The 23,895-nt window shown below is 57.3% G+C and overlaps 14 non-coding genes across 14 annotated transcripts; all 14 read right to left on the reverse strand.

The window, feature by feature from the left end:
* Positions 1–1,938: 1,938 nt before the first annotated feature.
* LOC144774760 (5S ribosomal RNA) lies at positions 1,939–2,057 on the reverse strand. Its single transcript, XR_013600516.1, has one exon. It is a non-coding gene; the product is annotated as a 5S ribosomal RNA (ribosomal RNA).
* A 949-nt stretch (positions 2,058–3,006) lies between these two features.
* LOC144774772 (5S ribosomal RNA) lies at positions 3,007–3,125 on the reverse strand. The gene has a single exon (XR_013600525.1). It is a non-coding gene; the product is annotated as a 5S ribosomal RNA (ribosomal RNA).
* A 2,251-nt stretch (positions 3,126–5,376) lies between these two features.
* On the reverse strand, positions 5,377–5,495 carry LOC144774784 (5S ribosomal RNA). Its single transcript, XR_013600526.1, has one exon. It is a non-coding gene; the product is annotated as a 5S ribosomal RNA (ribosomal RNA).
* Positions 5,496–6,431: 936 nt separating this feature from the next.
* Positions 6,432–6,550, reverse strand: LOC144774165 (5S ribosomal RNA). Its single transcript, XR_013600103.1, has one exon. It is a non-coding gene; the product is annotated as a 5S ribosomal RNA (ribosomal RNA).
* Positions 6,551–8,804: 2,254 nt separating this feature from the next.
* Positions 8,805–8,923, reverse strand: LOC144774177 (5S ribosomal RNA). The gene has a single exon (XR_013600105.1). It is a non-coding gene; the product is annotated as a 5S ribosomal RNA (ribosomal RNA).
* Positions 8,924–9,886: 963 nt separating this feature from the next.
* On the reverse strand, positions 9,887–10,005 carry LOC144774186 (5S ribosomal RNA). The gene has a single exon (XR_013600107.1). It is a non-coding gene; the product is annotated as a 5S ribosomal RNA (ribosomal RNA).
* Positions 10,006–12,256: 2,251 nt separating this feature from the next.
* Positions 12,257–12,375, reverse strand: LOC144774187 (5S ribosomal RNA). The gene has a single exon (XR_013600108.1). It is a non-coding gene; the product is annotated as a 5S ribosomal RNA (ribosomal RNA).
* A 963-nt stretch (positions 12,376–13,338) lies between these two features.
* On the reverse strand, positions 13,339–13,457 carry LOC144774188 (5S ribosomal RNA). Its single transcript, XR_013600109.1, has one exon. It is a non-coding gene; the product is annotated as a 5S ribosomal RNA (ribosomal RNA).
* A 2,251-nt stretch (positions 13,458–15,708) lies between these two features.
* Positions 15,709–15,827, reverse strand: LOC144774191 (5S ribosomal RNA). Its single transcript, XR_013600111.1, has one exon. It is a non-coding gene; the product is annotated as a 5S ribosomal RNA (ribosomal RNA).
* Positions 15,828–16,790: 963 nt separating this feature from the next.
* LOC144774192 (5S ribosomal RNA) lies at positions 16,791–16,909 on the reverse strand. Its single transcript, XR_013600112.1, has one exon. It is a non-coding gene; the product is annotated as a 5S ribosomal RNA (ribosomal RNA).
* Positions 16,910–19,160: 2,251 nt separating this feature from the next.
* LOC144774193 (5S ribosomal RNA) lies at positions 19,161–19,279 on the reverse strand. Its single transcript, XR_013600113.1, has one exon. It is a non-coding gene; the product is annotated as a 5S ribosomal RNA (ribosomal RNA).
* A 963-nt stretch (positions 19,280–20,242) lies between these two features.
* Positions 20,243–20,361, reverse strand: LOC144774194 (5S ribosomal RNA). The gene has a single exon (XR_013600115.1). It is a non-coding gene; the product is annotated as a 5S ribosomal RNA (ribosomal RNA).
* A 2,251-nt stretch (positions 20,362–22,612) lies between these two features.
* Positions 22,613–22,731, reverse strand: LOC144774195 (5S ribosomal RNA). Its single transcript, XR_013600116.1, has one exon. It is a non-coding gene; the product is annotated as a 5S ribosomal RNA (ribosomal RNA).
* Positions 22,732–23,694: 963 nt separating this feature from the next.
* Positions 23,695–23,813, reverse strand: LOC144774196 (5S ribosomal RNA). The gene has a single exon (XR_013600117.1). It is a non-coding gene; the product is annotated as a 5S ribosomal RNA (ribosomal RNA).
* Positions 23,814–23,895: the final 82 nt, after the last annotated feature.

Raw genomic sequence — 23,895 nt, forward strand, 5'->3', positions numbered from 1 at the left:
ATGCGCCAGTTATTGTGCGTCATGGATGCGCCGCATTCACAATGCGGCGCACCATGGGGCAAAAATGGACAGATGCGTGATGCATCTGCTGCCGTAAAGGTGGCGCATTGCTGGAGTTGCGTCGCAGGCGCCAAGCAGCTACAGCAAGGCTCGGGGGTGCCCTATCCTTAAAATGCTGCGTCAGTCCTTACGCCTGCTTCAAGCAGGCGCAGGGTTTTGACGCAGCATGGCCTTAAAAGTGACTGACTGAAATCTTGTCGATTTCACTCAGCCACTTTTGGGAGGCGTTCCTGCGCCGGAATGCCTACATGTGGCATAGGGCTTTACAACGTGACGCATCTCCCACATGCGTCACGTTGTAAATACCCCACAGAGTGGCGCTGGCTATGCGCCGCCACCGCGTCGCAACGGCGGTGTAAAAGAGGCGTAAAGGGCTTGTAAAACTGCCCCCAAGTGCCTAGCCTTGCTTTGCACTGGCCTCTAAGGCACTCTATCAGGCCACTGTTCTATGTGGCAGCGCCTGCCAGGCTACCGCTCTTCAACTCTGGCTCGCCCGCAGAAACATTGGGGTGACACTTTCTTTTCTGTGCAGCTCTGGCTGCAAGTTTCCTTGTCTTTTTTTATCCGGGACAGAGCCCTGATATGCAAGTCCCATCCATGCCCAGGGCCCGCCCCGGTGTGCATAGAGAAAGAGAGACTCAGAGGAGGGACTGAGTGCTGCCTGGGTGAAGGGTCCTCCTTGCAAGCGGCCTGACTTCAGCAGCCGCCCCTCCTTGAAGGCAGTGAGGCCCCGCCCGCCCTTTTTGGACAAAAAGATTGCATGTCAGGCTGAAGAAAGGACAGCTAGACAAACACTCTTTATGTTCAGACCAGGCAGCCAGGAGCTGGACATGCGCTAAATGCACAGGCTCGCGGCTGCCTAAGCTGAAGTTTGCTGGGCTGAGGACGTCACCGCTTCGGTGGGCCTGACCTCCTCAGCTCAGCAAATGTCCTGGAGGCCCCCTCGTGACGAGGGAGAGCGTCAGGGATAGCCTCGTAGCTGGGCGCTTCGTTTTTAAGCCCTGAAGTGCCAACGGCCGAGTGTCTGTCGCTGACTCTGTCCCCCATCCTGCTCTGTGACGAGTGAGGGACTGCTGCCTCCCCTCATTGGCTGACCAAGGTAGCAGTCCCAACCCTCCTGGCAGCTCCCCGAGCCCTGCAGCAGCAGGTAAGTGTCGCTTTTTTGTTGACTGTTTGGTTCGCGCGTGTTAGTATATATGAGTGCATGTGTATTTGTGAGTGAGTCTCCTGACAGGGGGGGGGGGGGAAGGGTGCGAGTGTCTGCATGTGAATGCATGAGTATAAGTGAGTGTGCATGCGTGTGCGCCCCGCTCCCCTCTCGGTTGTACTGAACGGCACTCGTTGCCTGCCTCTCTGCCTCAGCACTCCTCCTGCTCCCGGGCCGCTGGGAAAGGCCAAAAGAGGGGGACCAGGAACCGATGCTGCGACCCACTGGCGCTGCACGGTACTGAGAGGGCCCCCTCCGGGCTCAATCAGGAGCTCTCTGGCCAGGAGTGCAGTGCCGAGGGGGCCCCTTGGAGATAGGGGCCCCCCACGCACCGCGGGGGCTGCGTGGGCCTGCGTTATGCCGCTGCTGCGACCGGAGCAGCCCAGCAGCAGCTTGCAGCCGCCGGCAGAAGAAAACCCTCAGCTGGGGGGTGGTGAGGGGTCCCCTGTCCCCTGTCCCCTCTTAGGGCAAAGAGTTTCATCTTTTTTGACCCAGTGTAAAGTGCAGCCGAATTTTCAATTTCCGAATGGAAAGTTATGGACCCTGCGTGTTGTGAACTTGATGGCGTTTTCTTTTTGAAGAAAGTTGCGATAAAATAATAGAATAAATGCCCCCGCAAAAAAAGTAGAAAAACAAAAACAAAACGGAAGTGCCTGTAGCGAGAAGCAAAATGCCTACAGCACCTGGTATTCCCAGGCGGTCTCCCATCCAAGTACTAACCAGGCCCGACCCTGCTTAGCTTCCGAGATCGGACGAGATCGGGCGCATTCAGGGTGGTATGGCCGTAGGCACGAGAGGCCTCCGGTTCAGGCCTCTTGTGCCGAGGCAGCCCCCGTGACGTCACCAGGCTCCCTTCCAGTGCATTTGCACGTTTCCCTTTGAACACCTGCCCTCCCTTTCAAAGTCCCTGCACACGGCCAAGCACGGCCATCTCTCGCGCTTGCTGAGGCTGGGACCGCCCTTCCTGAGGGGCCGGCACTAGCAGCAGCAGCAGCAGCAGACCAGCAGCCTGACGTTTTGATTTAACAAGCGCCTAGAAGGCACTCTGCTCGGGCCGCTTCTCTACGTGCCAAAGCCCCCCCCCCCCTTCCGGCTGGCGGTGCGTTGGGGGGGGGGGGGGCTGAGCAGCTTAATGCTCACCCCAACTCTGGCGAGGCGACTTCTTGAACCCTCAAGCTCTGCCTGCAAGTCCCCTATTGTTGTTTTGTTTTGTTTTGTTTTGAAATCAAGAACAGGCCCCTCGTGTGCAAATAATGCCCATGCCCCGGCCCTCTGTGGGTATAGAAGAGCGAGTGAGGCGAGGGTCCGAGTAGTCCAGGGCCCTTCATGTCACCCGCCTGGCTCTCTGCCACCCTCAGCAGCCCCCTGCTCGCTCCCAGCCGAGAGAGGGGGGCCCGGAACCGGGGCCGGCGCAGCCCCTCAGCAGCAGCAGCAGCAGCAGCAGCAGCAGCAGCAGCAGCATGCAGCAGCAGCTCCCCAGTCTTAGCTGGGAGTCCTCTGTCCTGCCTTAGGGCAAAGCTTTTCTTCTTTTTCTTTCAGTTTTCGAGTTTACAGTTAAGGGCCACGTATATTGTAAACTCCATGCCGGATTCTTCATAAATACATTAAAAAAAAAAAAAAAAGAGAGGAGAGGAGAGGAGGAGAGCAGAATATTTTTTTTCTTTTAAAAAAGTGCTATGAGCGAGTTAGATTAGGTGTGAATGTGCAAGGGCCGAGCTTGCTGTCAGCGAGTGGCAAAATGCCTACAGCACCTGGTATTCCCAGGCGGTCTCCCATCCAAGTACTAACCAGGCCCGACCCTGCTTAGCTTCCGAGATCGGACGAGATCGGGCGCATTCAGGGTGGTATGGCCGTAGGCATGAGAGACCTCCGGTTCAGGCCTCTTGTGCCGACAACCCCCTCCACTCTGGAACGTGCTGCGCTGCACCTCCCTTGCAAGCTTCACTCCAACAACCCTTTGCAAGCTTGCTACAGATAGCCAAAGAACAGCCCTCTCTTCCTCCAGCCTTGCACTCGCTTCTTTTCCAATCGCACACAGGCTCCGGCCTCCCTTCAGGTGCCAGCCGGAGAACTAGCAAAGCAGCAGCCTGGGCTTTTCACCTTGGGGCACATTTACAATAACTGGCGCATCCCCGCCTATCAGCAGCAGGGATGCGCCAGTTATTGTGCGTCATGGATGCGCCGCATTCACAATGCGGCGCACCATGGGGCAAAAATGGACAGATGCGTGATGCATCTGCTGCCGTAAAGGTGGCGCATTGCTGGAGTTGCGTCGCAGGCGCCAAGCAGCTACAGCAAGGCTCGGGGGTGCCCTATCCTTAAAATGCTGCGTCAGTCCTTACGCCTGCTTCAAGCAGGCGCAGGGTTTTGACGCAGCATGGCCTTAAAAGTGACTGACTGAAATCTTGTCGATTTCACTCAGCCACTTTTGGGAGGCGTTCCTGCGCCGGAATGCCTACATGTGGCATAGGGCTTTACAACGTGACGCATCTCCCACATGCGTCACGTTGTAAATACCCCACAGAGTGGCGCTGGCTATGCGCCGCCACCGCGTCGCAACGGCGGTGTAAAAGAGGCGTAAAGGGCTTGTAAAACTGCCCCCAAGTGCCTAGCCTTGCTTTGCACTGGCCTCTAAGGCACTCTATCAGGCCACTGTTCTATGTGGCAGCGCCTGCCAGGCTACCGCTCTTCAACTCTGGCTCGCCCGCAGAAACATTGGGGTGACACTTTCTTTTCTGTGCAGCTCTGGCTGCAAGTTTCCTTGTCTTTTTTTATCCGGGACAGAGCCCTGATATGCAAGTCCCATCCATGCCCAGGGCCCGCCCCGGTGTGCATAGAGAAAGAGAGACTCAGAGGAGGGACTGAGTGCTGCCTGGGTGAAGGGTCCTCCTTGCAAGCGGCCTGACTTCAGCAGCCGCCCCTCCTTGAAGGCAGTGAGGCCCCGCCCGCCCTTTTTGGACAAAAAGATTGCATGTCAGGCTGAAGAAAGGACAGCTAGACAAACACTCTTTATGTTCAGACCAGGCAGCCAGGAGCTGGACATGCGCTAAATGCACAGGCTCGCGGCTGCCTAAGCTGAAGTTTGCTGGGCTGAGGACGTCACCGCTTCGGTGGGCCTGACCTCCTCAGCTCAGCAAATGTCCTGGAGGCCCCCTCGTGACGAGGGAGAGCGTCAGGGATAGCCTCGTAGCTGGGCGCTTCGTTTTTAAGCCCTGAAGTGCCAACGGCCGAGTGTCTGTCGCTGACTCTGTCCCCCATCCTGCTCTGTGACGAGTGAGGGACTGCTGCCTCCCCTCATTGGCTGACCAAGGTAGCAGTCCCAACCCTCCTGGCAGCTCCCCGAGCCCTGCAGCAGCAGGTAAGTGTCGCTTTTTTGTTGACTGTTTGGTTCGCGCGTGTTAGTATGTATGAGGGTATGTGTATTTGTGAGTGAGTCTCCTGACAGGGGGGGGGGAAGGGTGCGAGTGTCTGCATGTGAATGCATGAGTATAAGTGAGTGTGCATGCGTGTGCGCCCCGCTCCCCTCTCGGTTGTACTGAACGGCACTCGTTGCCTGCCTCTCTGCCTCAGCACTCCTCCTGCTCCCGGGCCGCTGGGAAAGGCCAAAAGAGGGGGACCAGGAACCGATGCTGCGACCCACTGGCGTCATGAAAAGTGAGGGTGCCTCCCTGCACGGTACTGAGAGGGCCCCCTCCGGGCTCAATCAGGAGCTCTCTGGCCAGGAGTGCAGTGCCGAGGGGGCCCCTTGGAGATAGGGGCCCCCCACGCACCGCGGGGGCTGCGTGGGCCTGCGTTATGCCGCTGCTGCGACCGGAGCAGCCCAGCAGCAGCTTGCAGCCGCCGGCAGAAGAAAACCCTCAGCTGGGGGGTGGTGAGGGGTCCCCTGTCCCCTGTCCCCTCTTAGGGCAAAGAGTTTCATCTTTTTTGACCCAGTGTAAAGTGCAGCCGAATTTTCAATTTCCGAATGGAAAGTTATGGACCCTGCGTGTTGTGAACTTGATGGCGTTTTCTTTTTGAAGAAAGTTGCGATAAAATAATAGAATAAATGCCCCCGCAAAAAAAGTAGAAAAACAAAAACAAAACGGAAGTGCCTGTAGCGAGAAGCAAAATGCCTACAGCACCTGGTATTCCCAGGCGGTCTCCCATCCAAGTACTAACCAGGCCCGACCCTGCTTAGCTTCCGAGATCGGACGAGATCGGGCGCATTCAGGGTGGTATGGCCGTAGGCACGAGAGGCCTCCGGTTCAGGCCTCTTGTGCCGAGGCAGCCCCCGTGACGTCACCAGGCTCCCTTCCAGTGCATTTGCACGTTTCCCTTTGAACACCTGCCCTCCCTTTCAAAGTCCCTGCACACGGCCAAGCACGGCCATCTCTCGCGCTTGCTGAGGCTGGGACCGCCCTTCCTGAGGGGCCGGCACTAGCAGCAGCAGCAGCAGCAGACCAGCAGCCTGACGTTTTGATTTAACAAGCGCCTAGAAGGCACTCTGCTCGGGCCGCTTCTCTACGTGCCAAAGCCCCCCCCCCCCTTCCGGCTGGCGGTGCGTTGGGGGGGGGGGGGGCTGAGCAGCTTAATGCTCACCCCAACTCTGGCGAGGCGACTTCTTGAACCCTCAAGCTCTGCCTGCAAGTCCCCTATTGTTGTTTTGTTTTGTTTTGTTTTGAAATCAAGAACAGGCCCCTCGTGTGCAAATAATGCCCATGCCCCGGCCCTCTGTGGGTATAGAAGAGCGAGTGAGGCGAGGGTCCGAGTAGTCCAGGGCCCTTCATGTCACCCGCCTGGCTCTCTGCCACCCTCAGCAGCCCCCTGCTCGCTCCCAGCCGAGAGAGGGGGGCCCGGAACCGGGGCCGGCGCAGCCCCTCAGCAGCAGCAGCAGCAGCAGCAGCAGCAGCAGCAGCAGCTCCCCAGTCTTAGCTGGGAGTCCTCTGTCCTGCCTTAGGGCAAAGCTTTTCTTCTTTTTCTTTCAGTTTTCGAGTTTACAGTTAAGGGCCACGTATATTGTAAACTCCATGCCGGATTCTTCATAAATACATTAAAAAAAAAAAAAAAAGAGAGGAGAGGAGAGGAGGAGAGCAGAATATTTTTTTTCTTTTAAAAAAGTGCTATGAGCGAGTTAGATTAGGTGTGAATGTGCAAGGGCCGAGCTTGCTGTCAGCGAGTGGCAAAATGCCTACAGCACCTGGTATTCCCAGGCGGTCTCCCATCCAAGTACTAACCAGGCCCGACCCTGCTTAGCTTCCGAGATCGGACGAGATCGGGCGCATTCAGGGTGGTATGGCCGTAGGCATGAGAGACCTCCGGTTCAGGCCTCTTGTGCCGACAACCCCCTCCACTCTGGAACGTGCTGCGCTGCACCTCCCTTGCAAGCTTCACTCCAACAACCCTTTGCAAGCTTGCTACAGATAGCCAAAGAACAGCCCTCTCTTCCTCCAGCCTTGCACTCGCTTCTTTTCCAATCGCACACAGGCTCCGGCCTCCCTTCAGGTGCCAGCCGGAGAACTAGCAAAGCAGCAGCCTGGGCTTTTCACCTTGGGGCACATTTACAATAACTGGCGCATCCCCGCCTATCAGCAGCAGGGATGCGCCAGTTATTGTGCGTCATGGATGCGCCGCATTCACAATGCGGCGCACCATGGGGCAAAAATGGACAGATGCGTGATGCATCTGCTGCCGTAAAGGTGGCGCATTGCTGGAGTTGCGTCGCAGGCGCCAAGCAGCTACAGCAAGGCTCGGGGGTGCCCTATCCTTAAAATGCTGCGTCAGTCCTTACGCCTGCTTCAAGCAGGCGCAGGGTTTTGACGCAGCATGGCCTTAAAAGTGACTGACTGAAATCTTGTCGATTTCACTCAGCCACTTTTGGGAGGCGTTCCTGCGCCGGAATGCCTACATGTGGCATAGGGCTTTACAACGTGACGCATCTCCCACATGCGTCACGTTGTAAATACCCCACAGAGTGGCGCTGGCTATGCGCCGCCACCGCGTCGCAACGGCGGTGTAAAAGAGGCGTAAAGGGCTTGTAAAACTGCCCCCAAGTGCCTAGCCTTGCTTTGCACTGGCCTCTAAGGCACTCTATCAGGCCACTGTTCTATGTGGCAGCGCCTGCCAGGCTACCGCTCTTCAACTCTGGCTCGCCCGCAGAAACATTGGGGTGACACTTTCTTTTCTGTGCAGCTCTGGCTGCAAGTTTCCTTGTCTTTTTTTATCCGGGACAGAGCCCTGATATGCAAGTCCCATCCATGCCCAGGGCCCGCCCCGGTGTGCATAGAGAAAGAGAGACTCAGAGGAGGGACTGAGTGCTGCCTGGGTGAAGGGTCCTCCTTGCAAGCGGCCTGACTTCAGCAGCCGCCCCTCCTTGAAGGCAGTGAGGCCCCGCCCGCCCTTTTTGGACAAAAAGATTGCATGTCAGGCTGAAGAAAGGACAGCTAGACAAACACTCTTTATGTTCAGACCAGGCAGCCAGGAGCTGGACATGCGCTAAATGCACAGGCTCGCGGCTGCCTAAGCTGAAGTTTGCTGGGCTGAGGACGTCACCGCTTCGGTGGGCCTGACCTCCTCAGCTCAGCAAATGTCCTGGAGGCCCCCTCGTGACGAGGGAGAGCGTCAGGGATAGCCTCGTAGCTGGGCGCTTCGTTTTTAAGCCCTGAAGTGCCAACGGCCGAGTGTCTGTCGCTGACTCTGTCCCCCATCCTGCTCTGTGACGAGTGAGGGACTGCTGCCTCCCCTCATTGGCTGACCAAGGTAGCAGTCCCAACCCTCCTGGCAGCTCCCCGAGCCCTGCAGCAGCAGGTAAGTGTCGCTTTTTTGTTGACTGTTTGGTTCGCGCGTGTTAGTATATATGAGTGCATGTGTATTTGTGAGTGAGTCTCCTGACAGGGGGGGGGGGGGAAGGGTGCGAGTGTCTGCATGTGAATGCATGAGTATAAGTGAGTGTGCATGCGTGTGCGCCCCGCTCCCCTCTCGGTTGTACTGAACGGCACTCGTTGCCTGCCTCTCTGCCTCAGCACTCCTCCTGCTCCCGGGCCGCTGGGAAAGGCCAAAAGAGGGGGACCAGGAACCGATGCTGCGACCCACTGGCGTCATGAAAAGTGAGGGTGCCTCCCTGCACGGTACTGAGAGGGCCCCCTCCGGGCTCAATCAGGAGCTCTCTGGCCAGGAGTGCAGTGCCGAGGGGGCCCCTTGGAGATAGGGGCCCCCCACGCACCGCGGGGGCTGCGTGGGCCTGCGTTATGCCGCTGCTGCGACCGGAGCAGCCCAGCAGCAGCTTGCAGCCGCCGGCAGAAGAAAACCCTCAGCTGGGGGGTGGTGAGGGGTCCCCTGTCCCCTGTCCCCTCTTAGGGCAAAGAGTTTCATCTTTTTTGACCCAGTGTAAAGTGCAGCCGAATTTTCAATTTCCGAATGGAAAGTTATGGACCCTGCGTGTTGTGAACTTGATGGCGTTTTCTTTTTGAAGAAAGTTGCGATAAAATAATAGAATAAATGCCCCCGCAAAAAAAGTAGAAAAACAAAAACAAAACGGAAGTGCCTGTAGCGAGAAGCAAAATGCCTACAGCACCTGGTATTCCCAGGCGGTCTCCCATCCAAGTACTAACCAGGCCCGACCCTGCTTAGCTTCCGAGATCGGACGAGATCGGGCGCATTCAGGGTGGTATGGCCGTAGGCACGAGGGGCCTCCGGTTCAGGCCTCTTGTGCCGAGGCAGCCCCCGTGACGTCACCAGGCTCCCTTCCAGTGCATTTGCACGTTTCCCTTTGAACACCTGCCCTCCCTTTCAAAGTCCCTGCACACGGCCAAGCACGGCCATCTCTCGCGCTTGCTGAGGCTGGGACCGCCCTTCCTGAGGGGCCGGCACTAGCAGCAGCAGCAGCAGCAGACCAGCAGCCTGACGTTTTGATTTAACAAGCGCCTAGAAGGCACTCTGCTCGGGCCGCTTCTCTACGTGCCAAAGCCCCCCCCCCCCCTTCCGGCTGGCGGTGCGTTGGGGGGGGGGGGGGGGGGGCTGAGCAGCTTAATGCTCACCCCAACTCTGGCGAGGCGACTTCTTGAACCCTCAAGCTCTGCCTGCAAGTCCCCTATTGTTGTTTTGTTTTGTTTTGTTTTGAAATCAAGAACAGGCCCCTCGTGTGCAAATAATGCCCATGCCCCGGCCCTCTGTGGGTATAGAAGAGCGAGTGAGGCGAGGGTCCGAGTAGTCCAGGGCCCTTCATGTCACCCGCCTGGCTCTCTGCCACCCTCAGCAGCCCCCTGCTCGCTCCCAGCCGAGAGAGGGGGGCCCGGAACCGGGGCCGGCGCAGCCCCTCAGCAGCAGCAGCAGCAGCAGCAGCAGCAGCATGCAGCAGCAGCAGCAGCATGCAGCAGCTCCCAGTCTTAGCTGGGAGTCCTCTGTCCTGCCTTAGGGCAAAGCTTTTCTTCTTTTTCTTTCAGTTTTCAAGTTTACAGTTAAGGGCCACGTATATTGTAAACTCCATGCCGGATTCTTCATAAATACATTAAAAAAAAAAAAAAAAAAGAGAGGAGAGGAGAGGAGGAGAGCAGAATATTTTTTTTCTTTTAAAAAAGTGCTATGAGCGAGTTAGATTAGGTGTGAATGTGCAAGGGCCGAGCTTGGTGTCAGCGAGTGGCAAAATGCCTACAGCACCTGGTATTCCCAGGCGGTCTCCCATCCAAGTACTAACCAGGCCCGACCCTGCTTAGCTTCCGAGATCGGACGAGATCGGGCGCATTCAGGGTGGTATGGCCGTAGGCACGAGAGGCCTCCGGTTCAGGCCTCTTGTGCCGACAACCCCCTCCACTCTGGAACGTGCTGCGCTGCACCTCCCTTGCAAGCTTCACTCCAACAACCCTTTGCAAGCTTGCTACAGATAGCCAAAGAACAGCCCTCTCTTCCTCCAGCCTTGCACTCGCTTCTTTTCCAATCGCACACAGGCTCCGGCCTCCCTTCAGGTGCCAGCCGGAGAACTAGCAAAGCAGCAGCCTGGGCTTTTCACCTTGGGGCACATTTACAATAACTGGCGCATCCCCGCCTATCAGCAGCAGGGATGCGCCAGTTATTGTGCGTCATGGATGCGCCGCATTCACAATGCGGCGCACCATGGGGCAAAAATGGACAGATGCGTGATGCATCTGCTGCCGTAAAGGTGGCGCATTGCTGGAGTTGCGTCGCAGGCGCCAAGCAGCTACAGCAAGGCTCGGGGGTGCCCTATCCTTAAAATGCTGCGTCAGTCCTTACGCCTGCTTCAAGCAGGCGCAGGGTTTTGACGCAGCATGGCCTTAAAAGTGACTGACTGAAATCTTGTCGATTTCACTCAGCCACTTTTGGGAGGCGTTCCTGCGCCGGAATGCCTACATGTGGCATAGGGCTTTACAACGTGACGCATCTCCCACATGCGTCACGTTGTAAATACCCCACAGAGTGGCGCTGGCTATGCGCCGCCACCGCGTCGCAACGGCGGTGTAAAAGAGGCGTAAAGGGCTTGTAAAACTGCCCCCAAGTGCCTAGCCTTGCTTTGCACTGGCCTCTAAGGCACTCTATCAGGCCACTGTTCTATGTGGCAGCGCCTGCCAGGCTACCGCTCTTCAACTCTGGCTCGCCCGCAGAAACATTGGGGTGACACTTTCTTTTCTGTGCAGCTCTGGCTGCAAGTTTCCTTGTCTTTTTTTATCCGGGACAGAGCCCTGATATGCAAGTCCCATCCATGCCCAGGGCCCGCCCCGGTGTGCATAGAGAAAGAGAGACTCAGAGGAGGGACTGAGTGCTGCCTGGGTGAAGGGTCCTCCTTGCAAGCGGCCTGACTTCAGCAGCCGCCCCTCCTTGAAGGCAGTGAGGCCCCGCCCGCCCTTTTTGGACAAAAAGATTGCATGTCAGGCTGAAGAAAGGACAGCTAGACAAACACTCTTTATGTTCAGACCAGGCAGCCAGGAGCTGGACATGCGCTAAATGCACAGGCTCGCGGCTGCCTAAGCTGAAGTTTGCTGGGCTGAGGACGTCACCGCTTCGGTGGGCCTGACCTCCTCAGCTCAGCAAATGTCCTGGAGGCCCCCTCGTGACGAGGGAGAGCGTCAGGGATAGCCTCGTAGCTGGGCGCTTCGTTTTTAAGCCCTGAAGTGCCAACGGCCGAGTGTCTGTCGCTGACTCTGTCCCCCATCCTGCTCTGTGACGAGTGAGGGACTGCTGCCTCCCCTCATTGGCTGACCAAGGTAGCAGTCCCAACCCTCCTGGCAGCTCCCCGAGCCCTGCAGCAGCAGGTAAGTGTCGCTTTTTTGTTGACTGTTTGGTTCGCGCGTGTTAGTATGTATGAGGGTATGTGTATTTGTGAGTGAGTCTCCTGACAGGGGGGGGGGAAGGGTGCGAGTGTCTGCATGTGAATGCATGAGTATAAGTGAGTGTGCATGCGTGTGCGCCCCGCTCCCCTCTCGGTTGTACTGAACGGCACTCGTTGCCTGCCTCTCTGCCTCAGCACTCCTCCTGCTCCCGGGCCGCTGGGAAAGGCCAAAAGAGGGGGACCAGGAACCGATGCTGCGACCCACTGGCGTCATGAAAAGTGAGGGTGCCTCCCTGCACGGTACTGAGAGGGCCCCCTCCGGGCTCAATCAGGAGCTCTCTGGCCAGGAGTGCAGTGCCGAGGGGGCCCCTTGGAGATAGGGGCCCCCCACGCACCGCGGGGGCTGCGTGGGCCTGCGTTATGCCGCTGCTGCGACCGGAGCAGCCCAGCAGCAGCTTGCAGCCGCCGGCAGAAGAAAACCCTCAGCTGGGGGGTGGTGAGGGGTCCCCTGTCCCCTGTCCCCTCTTAGGGCAAAGAGTTTCATCTTTTTTGACCCAGTGTAAAGTGCAGCCGAATTTTCAATTTCCGAATGGAAAGTTATGGACCCTGCGTGTTGTGAACTTGATGGCGTTTTCTTTTTGAAGAAAGTTGCGATAAAATAATAGAATAAATGCCCCCGCAAAAAAAGTAGAAAAACAAAAACAAAACGGAAGTGCCTGTAGCGAGAAGCAAAATGCCTACAGCACCTGGTATTCCCAGGCGGTCTCCCATCCAAGTACTAACCAGGCCCGACCCTGCTTAGCTTCCGAGATCGGACGAGATCGGGCGCATTCAGGGTGGTATGGCCGTAGGCACGAGAGGCCTCCGGTTCAGGCCTCTTGTGCCGAGGCAGCCCCCGTGACGTCACCAGGCTCCCTTCCAGTGCATTTGCACGTTTCCCTTTGAACACCTGCCCTCCCTTTCAAAGTCCCTGCACACGGCCAAGCACGGCCATCTCTCGCGCTTGCTGAGGCTGGGACCGCCCTTCCTGAGGGGCCGGCACTAGCAGCAGCAGCAGCAGCAGACCAGCAGCCTGACGTTTTGATTTAACAAGCGCCTAGAAGGCACTCTGCTCGGGCCGCTTCTCTACGTGCCAAAGCCCCCCCCCCCCCTTCCGGCTGGCGGTGCGTTGGGGGGGGGGGGGGGGGGGCTGAGCAGCTTAATGCTCACCCCAACTCTGGCGAGGCGACTTCTTGAACCCTCAAGCTCTGCCTGCAAGTCCCCTATTGTTGTTTTGTTTTGTTTTGTTTTGAAATCAAGAACAGGCCCCTCGTGTGCAAATAATGCCCATGCCCCGGCCCTCTGTGGGTATAGAAGAGCGAGTGAGGCGAGGGTCCGAGTAGTCCAGGGCCCTTCATGTCACCCGCCTGGCTCTCTGCCACCCTCAGCAGCCCCCTGCTCGCTCCCAGCCGAGAGAGGGGGGCCCGGAACCGGGGCCGGCGCAGCCCCTCAGCAGCAGCAGCAGCAGCAGCAGCAGCAGCATGCAGCAGCAGCAGCAGCATGCAGCAGCTCCCAGTCTTAGCTGGGAGTCCTCTGTCCTGCCTTAGGGCAAAGCTTTTCTTCTTTTTCTTTCAGTTTTCAAGTTTACAGTTAAGGGCCACGTATATTGTAAACTCCATGCCGGATTCTTCATAAATACATTAAAAAAAAAAAAAAAAAAGAGAGGAGAGGAGAGGAGGAGAGCAGAATATTTTTTTTCTTTTAAAAAAGTGCTATGAGCGAGTTAGATTAGGTGTGAATGTGCAAGGGCCGAGCTTGGTGTCAGCGAGTGGCAAAATGCCTACAGCACCTGGTATTCCCAGGCGGTCTCCCATCCAAGTACTAACCAGGCCCGACCCTGCTTAGCTTCCGAGATCGGACGAGATCGGGCGCATTCAGGGTGGTATGGCCGTAGGCACGAGAGGCCTCCGGTTCAGGCCTCTTGTGCCGACAACCCCCTCCACTCTGGAACGTGCTGCGCTGCACCTCCCTTGCAAGCTTCACTCCAACAACCCTTTGCAAGCTTGCTACAGATAGCCAAAGAACAGCCCTCTCTTCCTCCAGCCTTGCACTCGCTTCTTTTCCAATCGCACACAGGCTCCGGCCTCCCTTCAGGTGCCAGCCGGAGAACTAGCAAAGCAGCAGCCTGGGCTTTTCACCTTGGGGCACATTTACAATAACTGGCGCATCCCCGCCTATCAGCAGCAGGGATGCGCCAGTTATTGTGCGTCATGGATGCGCCGCATTCACAATGCGGCGCACCATGGGGCAAAAATGGACAGATGCGTGATGCATCTGCTGCCGTAAAGGTGGCGCATTGCTGGAGTTGCGTCGCAGGCGCCAAGCAGCTACAGCAAGGCTCGGGGGTGCCCTATCCTTAAAATGCTGCGTCAGTCCTTACGCCTGCTTCAAGCAGGCGCAGGGTTTTGACGCAGCATGGCCTTAAAAGTGACTGACTGAAATCTTGTCGATTTCACTCAGCCACTTTTGGGAGGCGTTCCTGCGCCGGAATGCCTACATGTGGCATAGGGCTTTACAACGTGACGCATCTCCCACATGCGTCACGTTGTAAATACCCCACAGAGTGGCGCTGGCTATGCGCCGCCACCGCGTCGCAACGGCGGTGTAAAAGAGGCGTAAAGGGCTTGTAAAACTGCCCCCAAGTGCCTAGCCTTGCTTTGCACTGGCCTCTAAGGCACTCTATCAGGCCACTGTTCTATGTGGCAGCGCCTGCCAGGCTACCGCTCTTCAACTCTGGCTCGCCCGCAGAAACATTGGGGTGACACTTTCTTTTCTGTGCAGCTCTGGCTGCAAGTTTCCTTGTCTTTTTTTATCCGGGACAGAGCCCTGATATGCAAGTCCCATCCATGCCCAGGGCCCGCCCCGGTGTGCATAGAGAAAGAGAGACTCAGAGGAGGGACTGAGTGCTGCCTGGGTGAAGGGTCCTCCTTGCAAGCGGCCTGACTTCAGCAGCCGCCCCTCCTTGAAGGCAGTGAGGCCCCGCCCGCCCTTTTTGGACAAAAAGATTGCATGTCAGGCTGAAGAAAGGACAGCTAGACAAACACTCTTTATGTTCAGACCAGGCAGCCAGGAGCTGGACATGCGCTAAATGCACAGGCTCGCGGCTGCCTAAGCTGAAGTTTGCTGGGCTGAGGACGTCACCGCTTCGGTGGGCCTGACCTCCTCAGCTCAGCAAATGTCCTGGAGGCCCCCTCGTGACGAGGGAGAGCGTCAGGGATAGCCTCGTAGCTGGGCGCTTCGTTTTTAAGCCCTGAAGTGCCAACGGCCGAGTGTCTGTCGCTGACTCTGTCCCCCATCCTGCTCTGTGACGAGTGAGGGACTGCTGCCTCCCCTCATTGGCTGACCAAGGTAGCAGTCCCAACCCTCCTGGCAGCTCCCCGAGCCCTGCAGCAGCAGGTAAGTGTCGCTTTTTTGTTGACTGTTTGGTTCGCGCGTGTTAGTATGTATGAGGGTATGTGTATTTGTGAGTGAGTCTCCTGACAGGGGGGGGGGAAGGGTGCGAGTGTCTGCATGTGAATGCATGAGTATAAGTGAGTGTGCATGCGTGTGCGCCCCGCTCCCCTCTCGGTTGTACTGAACGGCACTCGTTGCCTGCCTCTCTGCCTCAGCACTCCTCCTGCTCCCGGGCCGCTGGGAAAGGCCAAAAGAGGGGGACCAGGAACCGATGCTGCGACCCACTGGCGTCATGAAAAGTGAGGGTGCCTCCCTGCACGGTACTGAGAGGGCCCCCTCCGGGCTCAATCAGGAGCTCTCTGGCCAGGAGTGCAGTGCCGAGGGGGCCCCTTGGAGATAGGGGCCCCCCACGCACCGCGGGGGCTGCGTGGGCCTGCGTTATGCCGCTGCTGCGACCGGAGCAGCCCAGCAGCAGCTTGCAGCCGCCGGCAGAAGAAAACCCTCAGCTGGGGGGTGGTGAGGGGTCCCCTGTCCCCTGTCCCCTCTTAGGGCAAAGAGTTTCATCTTTTTTGACCCAGTGTAAAGTGCAGCCGAATTTTCAATTTCCGAATGGAAAGTTATGGACCCTGCGTGTTGTGAACTTGATGGCGTTTTCTTTTTGAAGAAAGTTGCGATAAAATAATAGAATAAATGCCCCCGCAAAAAAAGTAGAAAAACAAAAACAAAACGGAAGTGCCTGTAGCGAGAAGCAAAATGCCTACAGCACCTGGTATTCCCAGGCGGTCTCCCATCCAAGTACTAACCAGGCCCGACCCTGCTTAGCTTCCGAGATCGGACGAGATCGGGCGCATTCAGGGTGGTATGGCCGTAGGCACGAGAGGCCTCCGGTTCAGGCCTCTTGTGCCGAGGCAGCCCCCGTGACGTCACCAGGCTCCCTTCCAGTGCATTTGCACGTTTCCCTTTGAACACCTGCCCTCCCTTTCAAAGTCCCTGCACACGGCCAAGCACGGCCATCTCTCGCGCTTGCTGAGGCTGGGACCGCCCTTCCTGAGGGGCCGGCACTAGCAGCAGCAGCAGCAGCAGACCAGCAGCCTGACGTTTTGATTTAACAAGCGCCTAGAAGGCACTCTGCTCGGGCCGCTTCTCTACGTGCCAAAGCCCCCCCCCCCCCTTCCGGCTGGCGGTGCGTTGGGGGGGGGGGGGGGGGGGCTGAGCAGCTTAATGCTCACCCCAACTCTGGCGAGGCGACTTCTTGAACCCTCAAGCTCTGCCTGCAAGTCCCCTATTGTTGTTTTGTTTTGTTTTGTTTTGAAATCAAGAACAGGCCCCTCGTGTGCAAATAATGCCCATGCCCCGGCCCTCTGTGGGTATAGAAGAGCGAGTGAGGCGAGGGTCCGAGTAGTCCAGGGCCCTTCATGTCACCCGCCTGGCTCTCTGCCACCCTCAGCAGCCCCCTGCTCGCTCCCAGCCGAGAGAGGGGGGCCCGGAACCGGGGCCGGCGCAGCCCCTCAGCAGCAGCAGCAGCAGCAGCAGCAGCAGCATGCAGCAGCAGCAGCAGCATGCAGCAGCTCCCAGTCTTAGCTGGGAGTCCTCTGTCCTGCCTTAGGGCAAAGCTTTTCTTCTTTTTCTTTCAGTTTTCAAGTTTACAGTTAAGGGCCACGTATATTGTAAACTCCATGCCGGATTCTTCATAAATACATTAAAAAAAAAAAAAAAAAAGAGAGGAGAGGAGAGGAGGAGAGCAGAATATTTTTTTTCTTTTAAAAAAGTGCTATGAGCGAGTTAGATTAGGTGTGAATGTGCAAGGGCCGAGCTTGGTGTCAGCGAGTGGCAAAATGCCTACAGCACCTGGTATTCCCAGGCGGTCTCCCATCCAAGTACTAACCAGGCCCGACCCTGCTTAGCTTCCGAGATCGGACGAGATCGGGCGCATTCAGGGTGGTATGGCCGTAGGCACGAGAGGCCTCCGGTTCAGGCCTCTTGTGCCGACAACCCCCTCCACTCTGGAACGTGCTGCGCTGCACCTCCCTTGCAAGCTTCACTCCAACAACCCTTTGCAAGCTTGCTACAGATAGCCAAAGAACAGCCCTCTCTTCCTCCAGCCTTGCACTCGCTTCTTTTCCAATCGCACACAGGCTCCGGCCTCCCTTCAGGTGCCAGCCGGAGAACTAGCAAAGCAGCAGCCTGGGCTTTTCACCTTGGGGCACATTTACAATAACTGGCGCATCCCCGCCTATCAGCAGCAGGGATGCGCCAGTTATTGTGCGTCATGGATGCGCCGCATTCACAATGCGGCGCACCATGGGGCAAAAATGGACAGATGCGTGATGCATCTGCTGCCGTAAAGGTGGCGCATTGCTGGAGTTGCGTCGCAGGCGCCAAGCAGCTACAGCAAGGCTCGGGGGTGCCCTATCCTTAAAATGCTGCGTCAGTCCTTACGCCTGCTTCAAGCAGGCGCAGGGTTTTGACGCAGCATGGCCTTAAAAGTGACTGACTGAAATCTTGTCGATTTCACTCAGCCACTTTTGGGAGGCGTTCCTGCGCCGGAATGCCTACATGTGGCATAGGGCTTTACAACGTGACGCATCTCCCACATGCGTCACGTTGTAAATACCCCACAGAGTGGCGCTGGCTATGCGCCGCCACCGCGTCGCAACGGCGGTGTAAAAGAGGCGTAAAGGGCTTGTAAAACTGCCCCCAAGTGCCTAGCCTTGCTTTGCACTGGCCTCTAAGGCACTCTATCAGGCCACTGTTCTATGTGGCAGCGCCTGCCAGGCTACCGCTCTTCAACTCTGGCTCGCCCGCAGAAACATTGGGGTGACACTTTCTTTTCTGTGCAGCTCTGGCTGCAAGTTTCCTTGTCTTTTTTTATCCGGGACAGAGCCCTGATATGCAAGTCCCATCCATGCCCAGGGCCCGCCCCGGTGTGCATAGAGAAAGAGAGACTCAGAGGAGGGACTGAGTGCTGCCTGGGTGAAGGGTCCTCCTTGCAAGCGGCCTGACTTCAGCAGCCGCCCCTCCTTGAAGGCAGTGAGGCCCCGCCCGCCCTTTTTGGACAAAAAGATTGCATGTCAGGCTGAAGAAAGGACAGCTAGACAAACACTCTTTATGTTCAGACCAGGCAGCCAGGAGCTGGACATGCGCTAAATGCACAGGCTCGCGGCTGCCTAAGCTGAAGTTTGCTGGGCTGAGGACGTCACCGCTTCGGTGGGCCTGACCTCCTCAGCTCAGCAAATGTCCTGGAGGCCCCCTCGTGACGAGGGAGAGCGTCAGGGATAGCCTCGTAGCTGGGCGCTTCGTTTTTAAGCCCTGAAGTGCCAACGGCCGAGTGTCTGTCGCTGACTCTGTCCCCCATCCTGCTCTGTGACGAGTGAGGGACTGCTGCCTCCCCTCATTGGCTGACCAAGGTAGCAGTCCCAACCCTCCTGGCAGCTCCCCGAGCCCTGCAGCAGCAGGTAAGTGTCGCTTTTTTGTTGACTGTTTGGTTCGCGCGTGTTAGTATGTATGAGGGTATGTGTATTTGTGAGTGAGTCTCCTGACAGGGGGGGGGGAAGGGTGCGAGTGTCTGCATGTGAATGCATGAGTATAAGTGAGTGTGCATGCGTGTGCGCCCCGCTCCCCTCTCGGTTGTACTGAACGGCACTCGTTGCCTGCCTCTCTGCCTCAGCACTCCTCCTGCTCCCGGGCCGCTGGGAAAGGCCAAAAGAGGGGGACCAGGAACCGATGCTGCGACCCACTGGCGTCATGAAAAGTGAGGGTGCCTCCCTGCACGGTACTGAGAGGGCCCCCTCCGGGCTCAATCAGGAGCTCTCTGGCCAGGAGTGCAGTGCCGAGGGGGCCCCTTGGAGATAGGGGCCCCCCACGCACCGCGGGGGCTGCGTGGGCCTGCGTTATGCCGCTGCTGCGACCGGAGCAGCCCAGCAGCAGCTTGCAGCCGCCGGCAGAAGAAAACCCTCAGCTGGGGGGTGGTGAGGGGTCCCCTGTCCCCTGTCCCCTCTTAGGGCAAAGAGTTTCATCTTTTTTGACCCAGTGTAAAGTGCAGCCGAATTTTCAATTTCCGAATGGAAAGTTATGGACCCTGCGTGTTGTGAACTTGATGGCGTTTTCTTTTTGAAGAAAGTTGCGATAAAATAATAGAATAAATGCCCCCGCAAAAAAAGTAGAAAAACAAAAACAAAACGGAAGTGCCTGTAGCGAGAAGCAAAATGCCTACAGCACCTGGTATTCCCAGGCGGTCTCCCATCCAAGTACTAACCAGGCCCGACCCTGCTTAGCTTCCGAGATCGGACGAGATCGGGCGCATTCAGGGTGGTATGGCCGTAGGCACGAGAGGCCTCCGGTTCAGGCCTCTTGTGCCGAGGCAGCCCCCGTGACGTCACCAGGCTCCCTTCCAGTGCATTTGCACGTTTCCCTTTGAACACCTGCCCTCCCTTTCAAAGTCCCTGCACACGGCCAAGCACGGCCATCTCTCGCGCTTGCTGAGGCTGGGACCGCCCTTCCTGAGGGGCCGGCACTAGCAGCAGCAGCAGCAGCAGACCAGCAGCCTGACGTTTTGATTTAACAAGCGCCTAGAAGGCACTCTGCTCGGGCCGCTTCTCTACGTGCCAAAGCCCCCCCCCCCCCTTCCGGCTGGCGGTGCGTTGGGGGGGGGGGGGGGGGGGCTGAGCAGCTTAATGCTCACCCCAACTCTGGCGAGGCGACTTCTTGAACCCTCAAGCTCTGCCTGCAAGTCCCCTATTGTTGTTTTGTTTTGTTTTGTTTTGAAATCAAGAACAGGCCCCTCGTGTGCAAATAATGCCCATGCCCCGGCCCTCTGTGGGTATAGAAGAGCGAGTGAGGCGAGGGTCCGAGTAGTCCAGGGCCCTTCATGTCACCCGCCTGGCTCTCTGCCACCCTCAGCAGCCCCCTGCTCGCTCCCAGCCGAGAGAGGGGGGCCCGGAACCGGGGCCGGCGCAGCCCCTCAGCAGCAGCAGCAGCAGCAGCAGCAGCAGCATGCAGCAGCAGCAGCAGCATGCAGCAGCTCCCAGTCTTAGCTGGGAGTCCTCTGTCCTGCCTTAGGGCAAAGCTTTTCTTCTTTTTCTTTCAGTTTTCAAGTTTACAGTTAAGGGCCACGTATATTGTAAACTCCATGCCGGATTCTTCATAAATACATTAAAAAAAAAAAAAAAAAAGAGAGGAGAGGAGAGGAGGAGAGCAGAATATTTTTTTTCTTTTAAAAAAGTGCTATGAGCGAGTTAGATTAGGTGTGAATGTGCAAGGGCCGAGCTTGGTGTCAGCGAGTGGCAAAATGCCTACAGCACCTGGTATTCCCAGGCGGTCTCCCATCCAAGTACTAACCAGGCCCGACCCTGCTTAGCTTCCGAGATCGGACGAGATCGGGCGCATTCAGGGTGGTATGGCCGTAGGCACGAGAGGCCTCCGGTTCAGGCCTCTTGTGCCGACAACCCCCTCCACTCTGGAACGTGCTGCGCTGCACCTCCCTTGCAAGCTTCACTCCAACAACCCTTTGCAAGCTTGCTACAGATAGCCAAAGAACAGCCCTCTCTTCCTCCAGCCTTGCACTCGCTTCTTTTCCAATCGCACACAGGCTCCGGCCTCCCTTCAGGTGCCAGCCGGAGAACTAGCAAAGCAGCAGCCTGGGCTTTTCACCTTGGGGCACATTTACAATAACTGGCGCATCCCCGCCTATCAGCAGCAGGGATGCGCCAGTTATTGTGCGTCATGGATGCGCCGCATTCACAATGCGGCGCACCATGGGGCAAAAATGGACAGATGCGTGATGCATCTGCTGCCGTAAAGGTGGCGCATTGCTGGAGTTGCGTCGCAGGCGCCAAGCAGCTACAGCAAGGCTCGGGGGTGCCCTATCCTTAAAATGCTGCGTCAGTCCTTACGCCTGCTTCAAGCAGGCGCAGGGTTTTGACGCAGCATGGCCTTAAAAGTGACTGACTGAAATCTTGTCGATTTCACTCAGCCACTTTTGGGAGGCGTTCCTGCGCCGGAATGCCTACATGTGGCATAGGGCTTTACAACGTGACGCATCTCCCACATGCGTCACGTTGTAAATACCCCACAGAGTGGCGCTGGCTATGCGCCGCCACCGCGTCGCAACGGCGGTGTAAAAGAGGCGTAAAGGGCTTGTAAAACTGCCCCCAAGTGCCTAGCCTTGCTTTGCACTGGCCTCTAAGGCACTCTATCAGGCCACTGTTCTATGTGGCAGCGCCTGCCAGGCTACCGCTCTTCAACTCTGGCTCGCCCGCAGAAACATTGGGGTGACACTTTCTTTTCTGTGCAGCTCTGGCTGCAAGTTTCCTTGTCTTTTTTTATCCGGGACAGAGCCCTGATATGCAAGTCCCATCCATGCCCAGGGCCCGCCCCGGTGTGCATAGAGAAAGAGAGACTCAGAGGAGGGACTGAGTGCTGCCTGGGTGAAGGGTCCTCCTTGCAAGCGGCCTGACTTCAGCAGCCGCCCCTCCTTGAAGGCAGTGAGGCCCCGCCCGCCCTTTTTGGACAAAAAGATTGCATGTCAGGCTGAAGAAAGGACAGCTAGACAAACACTCTTTATGTTCAGACCAGGCAGCCAGGAGCTGGACATGCGCTAAATGCACAGGCTCGCGGCTGCCTAAGCTGAAGTTTGCTGGGCTGAGGACGTCACCGCTTCGGTGGGCCTGACCTCCTCAGCTCAGCAAATGTCCTGGAGGCCCCCTCGTGACGAGGGAGAGCGTCAGGGATAGCCTCGTAGCTGGGCGCTTCGTTTTTAAGCCCTGAAGTGCCAACGGCCGAGTGTCTGTCGCTGACTCTGTCCCCCATCCTGCTCTGTGACGAGTGAGGGACTGCTGCCTCCCCTCATTGGCTGACCAAGGTAGCAGTCCCAACCCTCCTGGCAGCTCCCCGAGCCCTGCAGCAGCAGGTAAGTGTCGCTTTTTTGTTGACTGTTTGGTTCGCGCGTGTTAGTATGTATGAGGGTATGTGTATTTGTGAGTGAGTCTCCTGACAGGGGGGGGGGAAGGGTGCGAGTGTCTGCATGTGAATGCATGAGTATAAGTGAGTGTGCATGCGTGTGCGCCCCGCTCCCCTCTCGGTTGTACTGAACGGCACTCGTTGCCTGCCTCTCTGCCTCAGCACTCCTCCTGCTCCCGGGCCGCTGGGAAAGGCCAAAAGAGGGGGACCAGGAACCGATGCTGCGACCCACTGGCGTCATGAAAAGTGAGGGTGCCTCCCTGCACGGTACTGAGAGGGCCCCCTCCGGGCTCAATCAGGAGCTCTCTGGCCAGGAGTGCAGTGCCGAGGGGGCCCCTTGGAGATAGGGGCCCCCCACGCACCGCGGGGGCTGCGTGGGCCTGCGTTATGCCGCTGCTGCGACCGGAGCAGCCCAGCAGCAGCTTGCAGCCGCCGGCAGAAGAAAACCCTCAGCTGGGGGGTGGTGAGGGGTCCCCTGTCCCCTGTCCCCTCTTAGGGCAAAGAGTTTCATCTTTTTTGACCCAGTGTAAAGTGCAGCCGAATTTTCAATTTCCGAATGGAAAGTTATGGACCCTGCGTGTTGTGAACTTGATGGCGTTTTCTTTTTGAAGAAAGTTGCGATAAAATAATAGAATAAATGCCCCCGCAAAAAAAGTAGAAAAACAAAAACAAAACGGAAGTGCCTGTAGCGAGAAGCAAAATGCCTACAGCACCTGGTATTCCCAGGCGGTCTCCCATCCAAGTACTAACCAGGCCCGACCCTGCTTAGCTTCCGAGATCGGACGAGATCGGGCGCATTCAGGGTGGTATGGCCGTAGGCACGAGAGGCCTCCGGTTCAGGCCTCTTGTGCCGAGGCAGCCCCCGTGACGTCACCAGGCTCCCTTCCAGTGCATTTGCACGTTTCCCTTTGAACACCTGCCCTCCCTTTCAAAGTCCCTGCACACGGCCAAGCACGGCCATCTCTCGCGCTTGCTGAGGCTGGGACCGCCCTTCCTGAGGGGCCGGCACTAGCAGCAGCAGCAGCAGCAGACCAGCAGCCTGACGTTTTGATTTAACAAGCGCCTAGAAGGCACTCTGCTCGGGCCGCTTCTCTACGTGCCAAAGCCCCCCCCCCCCCTTCCGGCTGGCGGTGCGTTGGGGGGGGGGGGGGGGGGGCTGAGCAGCTTAATGCTCACCCCAACTCTGGCGAGGCGACTTCTTGAACCCTCAAGCTCTGCCTGCAAGTCCCCTATTGTTGTTTTGTTTTGTTTTGTTTTGAAATCAAGAACAGGCCCCTCGTGTGCAAATAATGCCCATGCCCCGGCCCTCTGTGGGTATAGAAGAGCGAGTGAGGCGAGGGTCCGAGTAGTCCAGGGCCCTTCATGTCACCCGCCTGGCTCTCTGCCACCCTCAGCAGCCCCCTGCTCGCTCCCAGCCGAGAGAGGGGGGCCCGGAACCGGGGCCGGCGCAGCCCCTCAGCAGCAGCAGCAGCAGCAGCAGCAGCAGCATGCAGCAGCAGCAGCAGCATGCAGCAGCTCCCAGTCTTAGCTGGGAGTCCTCTGTCCTGCCTTAGGGCAAAGCTTTTCTTCTTTTTCTTTCAGTTTTCAAGTTTACAGTTAAGGGCCACGTATATTGTAAACTCCATGCCGGATTCTTCATAAATACATTAAAAAAAAAAAAAAAAAAGAGAGGAGAGGAGAGGAGGAGAGCAGAATATTTTTTTTCTTTTAAAAAAGTGCTATGAGCGAGTTAGATTAGGTGTGAATGTGCAAGGGCCGAGCTTGGTGTCAGCGAGTGGCAAAATGCCTACAGCACCTGGTATTCCCAGGCGGTCTCCCATCCAAGTACTAACCAGGCCCGACCCTGCTTAGCTTCCGAGATCGGACGAGATCGGGCGCATTCAGGGTGGTATGGCCGTAGGCACGAGAGGCCTCCGGTTCAGGCCTCTTGTGCCGACAACCCCCTCCACTCTGGAACGTGCTGCGCTGCACCTCCCTTGCAAGC

The sequence above is a fragment of the Lissotriton helveticus genome, chromosome 8 (assembly GCF_964261635.1).
Source record: "Lissotriton helveticus chromosome 8, aLisHel1.1, whole genome shotgun sequence".
Taxonomy (NCBI): domain Eukaryota; kingdom Metazoa; phylum Chordata; class Amphibia; order Caudata; family Salamandridae; genus Lissotriton; species Lissotriton helveticus.